The 8,782-nt window shown below is 43.2% G+C and overlaps 1 long non-coding RNA gene across 3 annotated transcripts in view; it reads left to right on the top strand.

Annotated features, from left to right (window-relative positions):
• The first annotated feature begins 273 nt into the window (after positions 1-273).
• Positions 274-8,782, top strand: part of LOC100683493 — a 31,564-nt gene continuing 23,055 nt past the window's right edge. Inside the window, exon 1 of one of the 3 annotated variants that reach the window (XR_005373367.1) lies at positions 274-736. This is a non-coding gene — a long non-coding RNA (uncharacterized LOC100683493). Of the gene's footprint in view, positions 737-3,376; positions 3,439-8,782 lie in introns of those variants that run through there. The other 2 variants (XR_005373365.1, XR_005373366.1) reach the window with 2 other exon arrangements.

Below are 8,782 nucleotides of genomic sequence, written 5' to 3'. Positions count from 1 at the left end.
ATACAAAGAGTTGGAGAAAGAACATTCCAGGCAAAGGAAATAGCAAGGACAAGGGTGCCAGGGGAGAAGAGCCTGAAGAGTCAGGAACTGACACCCAACAGCCTGGGGAAGGAGGAGCATTCAGACGGCATTGAGATGAGAGAAAGAGCAAAGGGCCAACCCTGTAGGCTGAGGTAAGACTTTGTAATTTTCTTCAGAAGCCAGCATTTCAAGTAGGGGGGGCCTGACACAACCATTTATGATGTCAGAAGGTTGCTGGGAGCTGTGAGGTGGAGAAAGAATCTGAGGGCAGAATGGGGGGCCTGTTAGGAGGCTACTATGCTTGCCCAGCCCAGTGGAGAGGCCACCCGGCCCCGTTAGCCTCTACCTGAAGGGTTCCCTGGAGGTGGACTTGCAATACTAAACCCTAGAAAGTCCCAGGCAAACCGGGAGAGATCGGCACCCCTCCCGGGCAACACCTGATGATGTCTCAGATGCCAGCACAGCAAGTGGAAGGGTGTGGAGGCCTAGAGACCGAGGGCCTCTGACGATGGACTGGACTAAAGGCTGAAGCAAAAGGCAGACTCTCCGGTTCTGGCTTTTGCAACCAGAAGCATCAGCCTTCTACTGAGAAAGAAAAGACTGTCTCATTTCTCTGCCTCGGGCTTTTCTGGGCGGAAAGCAAGCTGACCGAGAACAGCGGGAAAGAAGCCACCTTCTCGCTGTGTAGTAACTTCTAGGATTTTAGGCAAATACTGTAAGTAATGTCTTGCACTGGGGCCAAAGCCACGGGCAGCCAGGAGTTTACTCTGTATCTTGTTTGCAAGGAGGTCAAAGCAGTTTATAAACTTGACGATGATCTTCATAAAATCCCCAGCAATTAAGAGAGAGGTGAGGGGACAAACAGGAGAGCCAATGGTCGTCGTGATGGCCAGTAAGGCCAATGCCTCATCGTGCCCTCGGAATAGCCAAAAGGAGACGTGAAGGCCTCTTCTGGTTGGGAGCTGGCCCCTCCCTGGAGAGAGGGCTGTGGGGTGCAGTGAGCACAGACTTGGGGCTGCGATGCCTGCCTCAGTCACTCGCCGGCTCCATGACCTCGGCCAACTGCCTAACCCCGTGGGCCTCTAGCTCCTTGCCTGTGAAAGGAGGATAAAACCTCTCTTGCAAGGTTCTGATGAAAATCAGAAAGTATGTGCTGGCTGCTGTGTAACACACTTTTGATAAAGCCTCTCGGCCTTGCTCTTTATCTGCCCCAGGACCATCTCCATCACACCTGCTTAGGGGATTGCTGTGGGCATCAAATGAGATTATCCGTGCTCGGGGCTCACGGTGGCTCCTGGCACACAGATGGAGCTAAACAATCCCCTGACTCCTTGCCATTGTCGCTAGTAGCAGGAGTGGCTACTGGCTCTCCCCACTCTCCCATTCATTTCCACTGGTGACAATATGATGCGTGTGTGGGTCAAGGGGACCCTCACCTTGCACACAAGTCAGGCTGCAAGGGGAGCATGTAAGGTGAGAGTCCCAGTTGTTCAAGGTTCCCCTTGAAAATACCTTTCAGTCCCCACAAAGTACTGAGTCCTCAGTTTTAAAAACAATGTCTGTGTATAATGTCTGTGTATAAATGTACCGTGCGGTCAGCAATTTACAGTACATCCTAGAACTTGTAAATGCAGAATTTGCTTTTACCGTGTTAACGTGGGATTTTAACCTTCCTGCCAAGCATACGTAGTTGAATTCCTATGCGTTAAGTCTTTTTTTTTTTTTTTTTTTTTTTGCGTTAAGTCTTAGATAATCACATGCGGTGTGATTACACTGTGATTATCAAGAGTGAGAGTTGCTTTGCACGACTAGTGCTTTTTCTACCAAAAGCAGTAATGGATAATATTATTGTTGGATAAAATGGATAATATGGATTATTAATGGATAATAGATGCAGTAAAGCTAAGGAGACAATAGATACAGGATTTGTCAATGACACTATAGTCACAGTTAGAAAATGTAAATAAGCAAATCATTCAGCTAACTGAATACAAAAATAGCTGTATCCATCAGTATTTATTGAGCAGCATGTATTTTTTATTTTTTTTATTTTTTTTTTAATTTAATTTTTATTTTTATTTATGATAGTCACACAGAGAGAGAGAGAGAGGCAGAGACACAGGCAGAGGGAGAAGCAAGCTCCATGCACCGGGAGCCCGAAGTGGGATTCGATCCCAGGTCTCCAGGATCGTGCCCTGGGTCGAAGGCAGGCGCCAAACCACTGCGCCACCCAGGGATCCCGAGCAGCATGTATTGATCGATGATAAATCGACATGTGGTATATGCCAGGCACGGTGCTAAATGCTCCTGTTTGCGAGAAGCAGTGTAGCCCTGCGGTTAATGCTCTTGAATTAATTGCTTGGCTTCCAATCCTGATTCCACTATTTACTAGCTGTGTGACCTTGAGCGGATCCTGTCTGAGCCTCAATTTTCTCATCTGCAGTATGGGAATAATAACAGTATCTGACTCGTTGGGTTAATATAATGGATAGTAATAAATGCAAAGTGCCTTGAATAATGTTTAGTCCATGGGAGGCACTCATAGTAGCTTTAACCCAAGACATTCTCAGCACTTCGCCTAGGTTCCCACACTTAATCCTTATAGCAACCCCATGATATTGGATATTAATCCCACTTTTCAGAGAGAAGGCAAGGCTTGGAGGGGCCACAGATGAGGTCAGAGGCGTTAATTTGGAGAAAAGCCCACCTGAATTTCTACACAAAGAGCCAGAACTAGTGCTTAGTCCCTAAATAGCCTTTTTTAGTTCATCTCCATTCTGGGTCCAAAGAGATCATCTTCCTTTAAATCTGTTCTGTGTCCTTACCCTCTACTGTGCCTTGCCTCACAGTTGTGGGGTACAGTGAAATCAGTGGCTTATTCATCCCCTCAGCAAGTTCACCGAGAGTGCGCTCTGCTAGCTGCTGGGGATGGTCCAGCCGAAGCGCTGCTCTCTGTCCATACATGTACTAGCACATCAGGAGGCTCAGAGAGGAAAAAAATGCACCGTGTAGCATTTCTCCACACACATAATCTCTCGTGCTGCCTGCTGGAAGACAGAATTACCCCCAGGTAGTTATAACTCAGCCCCCAAAATGTTGACCATGTGAGCTCTTCCTAACAGCTAATTGATCCAACCGGCTCTGCTGAGCTCTCCACCAAGAGAAGCCTGTCCAACCAAGATAGGCCATTTTCTAAGGGAAAGCACAGATAAGCAACTTATGGTAGAGGCTTAATCATTTGATTTTTCTCTACTTTTTTTTTTAAAGATTTATTCATGAGAGACACATAGAGAGAGGCAGAGAACAGGCAGAGGGAGAAGCAGGCTCTCCACAGAGAGCCCGATGTGGGACTCAATCCCAGGACCCTGGAATCGCAACCCGAGCCAAAGGCAGACACTCAACAACTGAGCCACCCAGGTGCACTGATGATTTTTTAATATCTTCAGGTTAAACTGATTCACATGAGTTGTTTTGATTTATGTCTATGCTTCAAGGTTATTGACTAACAGGTCAAGGCAGCAGTACTAAGTTCTGGTCAACCCAGAGGTGTCAGGAAAATATCTGAGTTTTTACATAAGTGTTCTTAGTATTTTCCCCAAATCTCTATGTTGTGCTCATTAGAGGACTGAATCAGAAGCTTGAAGAGTCCAGCTGAAATCATGATTTGTCTTGAAAACTCCAGTGACCTTAAGTGGGCCATTCACCACCAGCAGCCTCAGTCTAGTTTTTTTTCTCATTAGAGTCAGTTCCCAACTGGGTCTCTTTCCAAACTAATACTTTTTCTTTTTTAAGATTTTATTTATTTATTCATGAGAGACACACACAGAGAGAGGCAGAGACACAGGCAGAAGGAGAAGCAGGCTCCATGCGGGGAGCCCGATGCAGGATTTGATCCCAGGACCCTGGGGATCATGACCTGAGCTCAAAGCAGATGGCTAACCACTGAGCCACACAGGCACCCCCAAACTAATACTCTTTGTGATTCTTGAATTTGATTTCTAAGAATGCCCTGGTCCCCAGACACCCCCGGACCCAGGGGCTTGACTTTGTATGTTACTGATGGAATTAACCCTTCATGTTCCCCTAGATTGGAAGAGAGATAAGGAGCATACCCTTAAGCTAGGAGAGCTGCATGTGTGCTCCTCACTGGTTGGCAAAGAAGGAGTTGTTTGTGTATATTGGGCTCTAATGATGGTTGTATTTTTTTAAAAGGATTTTATTTATTTATTATTAATGAGAGAGAGAGAGAGAGAGAGAGAGAGAGGCAGAAGGAGAAGCAGGCTCCACACAGGGAGCCTGACGTGGGACTCGATCCCGGGTCTCCAGGATCAGGTCCTGGGCTGAAAGTGGCGCTAAACTGCTGGGCCACTCGGGCTGCCCAATGGCTGTATTTCTTTTCCTCATCATAAGATGTTCAAAGAACACCTTTGAGTCCAAACAAGTCAAAGGGGGAAAGCACTTTTTAACTCTGGCAACCCAACACACCATTTGGTTCCAAAGAAGGCGTGTGCTTTCATATGACCCAGAGGTGTGAGATTAGCCAGACAGCTGGGGTTATTCCTATCAGGTTGTTCTTCCTCGCTTCCTTCACTCTTCCAAACCTTATCAGCAACCACAAGGGCATGGCAGAGGGGTTAAGTGGCTATTTTGGTACCTAGGATTCCAAGAACTGCACCAAGCTTCTTACCAGGACAATTTAGGTTTTCAGAGCCAAACCAACCGGAAATAACTTGTTCTGTTCCTAGTCCACCAAAAGAATAAAAGAAAAATTGCCAAATATGGTTTGCATGTGATCTCAGTAATGCCAAAGAGAAGAGGCATGATGGAAAGGAGAAGACAATAAATCTGAAGCCCCCAGCTCTACCCCTTACACCGTATGTGCACATGCACACTTTGCCTCCCTCCTTCTCTCTCTCTCTCTCTCATTAGAATTTCCCAGGAAAGGGGAAAAAAATGAGTGGGAAATATCAGAAAGGGAGACAGAACATGAGAGATTCCTAACTCTGGGAAACGAACTAGGGGTGATAGAAGGGGAGGTGGGCGGGGGGTGGGGGTGACTGGGTGATGGGCACTGAGGGGGGCACTTGATGGGATGAGCCCTGGGTGATATTCTATATGTTGGCAAGTTGAACACCAATAAAAAACAAATTTATATAAAAAAAGAATTTCCCACAGCTGAGACTCAAAAGCATAGGAGATAATTCAATTCATTGCCATTAGATTCCGAAAAAGGACATCTCTTAATTTCTGCCAAAGAAAACAAGAAATCTCTCTTCCTCACATCTCTTTGTCTCCTGCCAAATGAAACCATCACTCTTTTTCCCAAACTTTAAACTCTAATCTCAAGCCTGTTTTTGGTGATGACAACAGTTTGTAAATTTGAATTTCAAGTGGGTTCTTCATGAGTCAGTAAAAACAAAATGATGAACTGAGTGTTCTGCTCCTGAAAGACATTGAGTGCCTTGGTCCATGGGGGTCTTATGATCTAAACTATACAGGGTATAGCAATTAAATGAAATTCAGATGATAAACATTAATCTTCCATTGCTTTTTTTCCCACATAAATATAGGGTTTTTAAAAAGACTAAAACAGTGAATATTGGCTATGAATTAATGTCAACAGAAAAACCATTAAGAATTATATCTATGATGTCAATTTTTTTTCATAAGAAATATTAACTCGCAATAGGAAGCAGTGTTATGTGCCTGAAAGACCACAACACTCGAAACCTTGGTACCAGGCCAGTTCTGCAAAAAAGCAGTTGTATGACCTCATTTAAAATATAATTTCTTTGGGCTTGCTTTGCCCTTTATTCATTTGTAAATAAAAGATTCGGATTGGATTGTTTCCAAGTTTACTTTCAAAATCTAAATTCCTATAACTCTATTTTAATGATAACTAATGCCTTCCTCATTGCCTTTTACCCTCAGTAATTATCACTTAAACTAATCCTGACCCTATCCCAGACATTGATTGAAATTCTTTTTCGCTAACTTACCCTTTGGTGTATAATGTCAATAGGACTGTGGGAGTTCAGGCCTGCTTACTATGAAAATCCCTTCCTAATAACATCCTCCCAAGATCAGAGAGCTTCTGACAGCTTCTGGGGAGGGCACCTTTGTTTAAGTAATCATCCCTGCATCTATCTTGGTGAGCTGATAGTGAAATGTGTACAGAGGAGTTTCAGGTCCCTCTCAGCCCAGAGAGACAGACAGACAGACAGAGAAAGAAAGGGAGAGAGAGAGAAAGAGAGAGAGAGAGAGAGAGAGAGAGACTGTCAACTGTACAGAGATACAGAGAAAGCCATAGACACGTAGGAAATATTGATCTGCCTTGCAAAACTTGATGACAAGTTTTCCAATCATAAATGGCAACTTTGTACTCCTTTTTAATAAAAAAAAAAAAAAACTATCGTCAGCTCTCCAACATGTCTTAAACTGGCAGCTGCTGGCCAGGTAGTAAATGAACAAATTTACTGTGTCTCTCTCAGAATAAAATTTTAATCTACGAGCTTTAAACACCCTATGAATAAGAGAATATTTCTCAGAAGCTGCTCTCAGGAGGAATTTGCTATATCTGTGTCAATATATTTTAATATGAGAAGGAAGTTTTTTTTTTTCCCTAATGTAAGTAATTGATGCTCATTATAGAAGAAATTTAAAAACCAGAAAAGTATGGAGAAGGAAAATTAAATGTAGCTAGAATTCTGGAATGTTTTCCTAAACAATTCGGTGAGTACATGCACATCTCTCTGTATTTGTTATATATGTTATATATTTATATCTATTGTTATAGTTGAGATCACACTGGGACTATAGTTCTCAGTGATTCAGTGATGACACATCCCTCCAGCTCCTTCAGAGCACCACATCAAGCAAGGCTTGCAGCTGCCATTTTAGGGCTGAGTGTGGAAGGGCATTTGTCTGGAGTTAGCCATCCCTGGGGACTTTCCTAGTGCCAGGTGCTTTGGTAAGCTCACAGATTTCATTGCAGCAGCTAAACAAGGATTCTACTTGCCATACATCACAATTTCCCACGCTTCCAGAACAGGTATGATGCTACCCTTCAAAGACGCATTCCTAAACAAGACTACCTTTATATTTGTTTAATCCAACTCTGCTTTTGCAAGTGCTTTCAGATCTCCTCTGGAATGGGTTCTTGACATCTTTGCAGGTACAGCAGTATTGGAACATCTCTTGTTTAGCTGGTCGAAAAAATTTTCCCAACCCTTGTACTCAATGTGTATTCAAAATTACATAGGACTCTATAGCACATGACACAGTTGTTAATCCTGGCTTTGATGCAGCAGGCATGGGGAAGGTCTATGTCTTTGCTGAATTACTATCCCATGATTCCTTATCACAGTCTGCTAGAGGACATTCTTGGTGCTTGCTAGATGTTGCCTCTCACCTTGGCAGGCGGCACTATACCTCAAAAAGGATAGTTGAGTTCATTTTAACGTAACCACCAAGAAAAGAACTTCTAATTTTTTATCACCAGATATCCCACAGCCACTCTTTGGTTCTGTCTTGGGAAACAGCTTCAAAGCAGGTAGAAGGAACAAGGTAACAGGAGATGAGTGAAGAAGCTCTGGAGACAAAAGCACTTGCCCTCCGATCACAGCAGGGGCTAGGGGTAGAATGCAGACTTTGGGGTAGGTCACCAAGTCCCTTGCTCCATTCAACCTTTTGGAACCATCCTAAAGAGTTCGGCCCCCTTCTCTCTTCTGTTTATGAAACTTTTGCATTTGGTTATTTACTTTCAGAACCATTTATTGATAACCTAACATGTGTACGGTATAAGAAAAGTAGTTCACATGGTCTAGAGCTCTGACATATACCGTATAAGTTGGGCAGAACTGAATTGAAGTCTCAACTCTACTTCTTACCAATTCATTTCTTTAGGCAAGAGAATTGGTCTCTCTGTGCTTCAGTTCCTTCATCTATAAATTAGGAATAGTAGCAGAATATATCCTTTGGAGTTATTTGTTATCATAATTATCTTTATTATTATAGCATGTGCTAGACACAGAAACTCTACAAAAAAAATATAACCATCAATCCAAGGAAAATAGACACCCTTGAACTGAAAGAAATTAAATGCCAAGTAAGTTGGTATGTGCTCTATGAATTCAGGGAAGGGAGAGTTACTAAGGGGTTAAGCAAAAAAGTTTCATAGAGAAGAAAGGACTTCAAATCGTGTTCTATAGCAGGGGAATCATGTTATCACAGGGGAAGATTTGGTTGAGAAAAGTGTGCATGGAGGGTGTAAGAGTGGATAGCAAGGAATAAGTTTAAAGCCACGCTGAGGAAGGATTGACCATCTAACCAGTGATTTTTAGATTTCCTCTGTAGGCTCACAATCTAGAAGCTGGACATCCTATAAGATTGGTTAGGGAGTCCATATGAGGCTTCCTCTGATTAGTTCCAAGGTTGAAGTAGAGACAAAAATTAGGGAAGCTTTTAGTAATTAATCAAGTCTTGGCTATTTAGGGGCCAATTGTCACAGAAGTTACTGTTCAGCTTCCTGGATTGTCATCAGAGATAGCAATCTGGCTCCCTGCAAGTCTGACTTAAAACAGGTTGGCTTCCTCATTTGTTTATTGTAGGTAAGGGGGTTGGTTTACTGGGCAGGTTGCTGCAGCTTGTAAGCCAAAGTTTTATTTTTACACATGATCAGGCTATTGTCCGTTTGCATCTAGCAGAGAAATATGCTAAAAGAGATTGTGGAGATGGGAGCAGAACAAAAGAGATTAGAGCA

This window comes from Canis lupus, chromosome 18 (genome assembly GCF_011100685.1).
Source record: "Canis lupus familiaris isolate Mischka breed German Shepherd chromosome 18, alternate assembly UU_Cfam_GSD_1.0, whole genome shotgun sequence".
Taxonomy (NCBI): Eukaryota; Metazoa; Chordata; class Mammalia; order Carnivora; family Canidae; genus Canis; species Canis lupus.
Note: the sequence above shows the minus strand (reverse complement) of the source record. Positions and strands in the feature narration are given on the sequence as shown.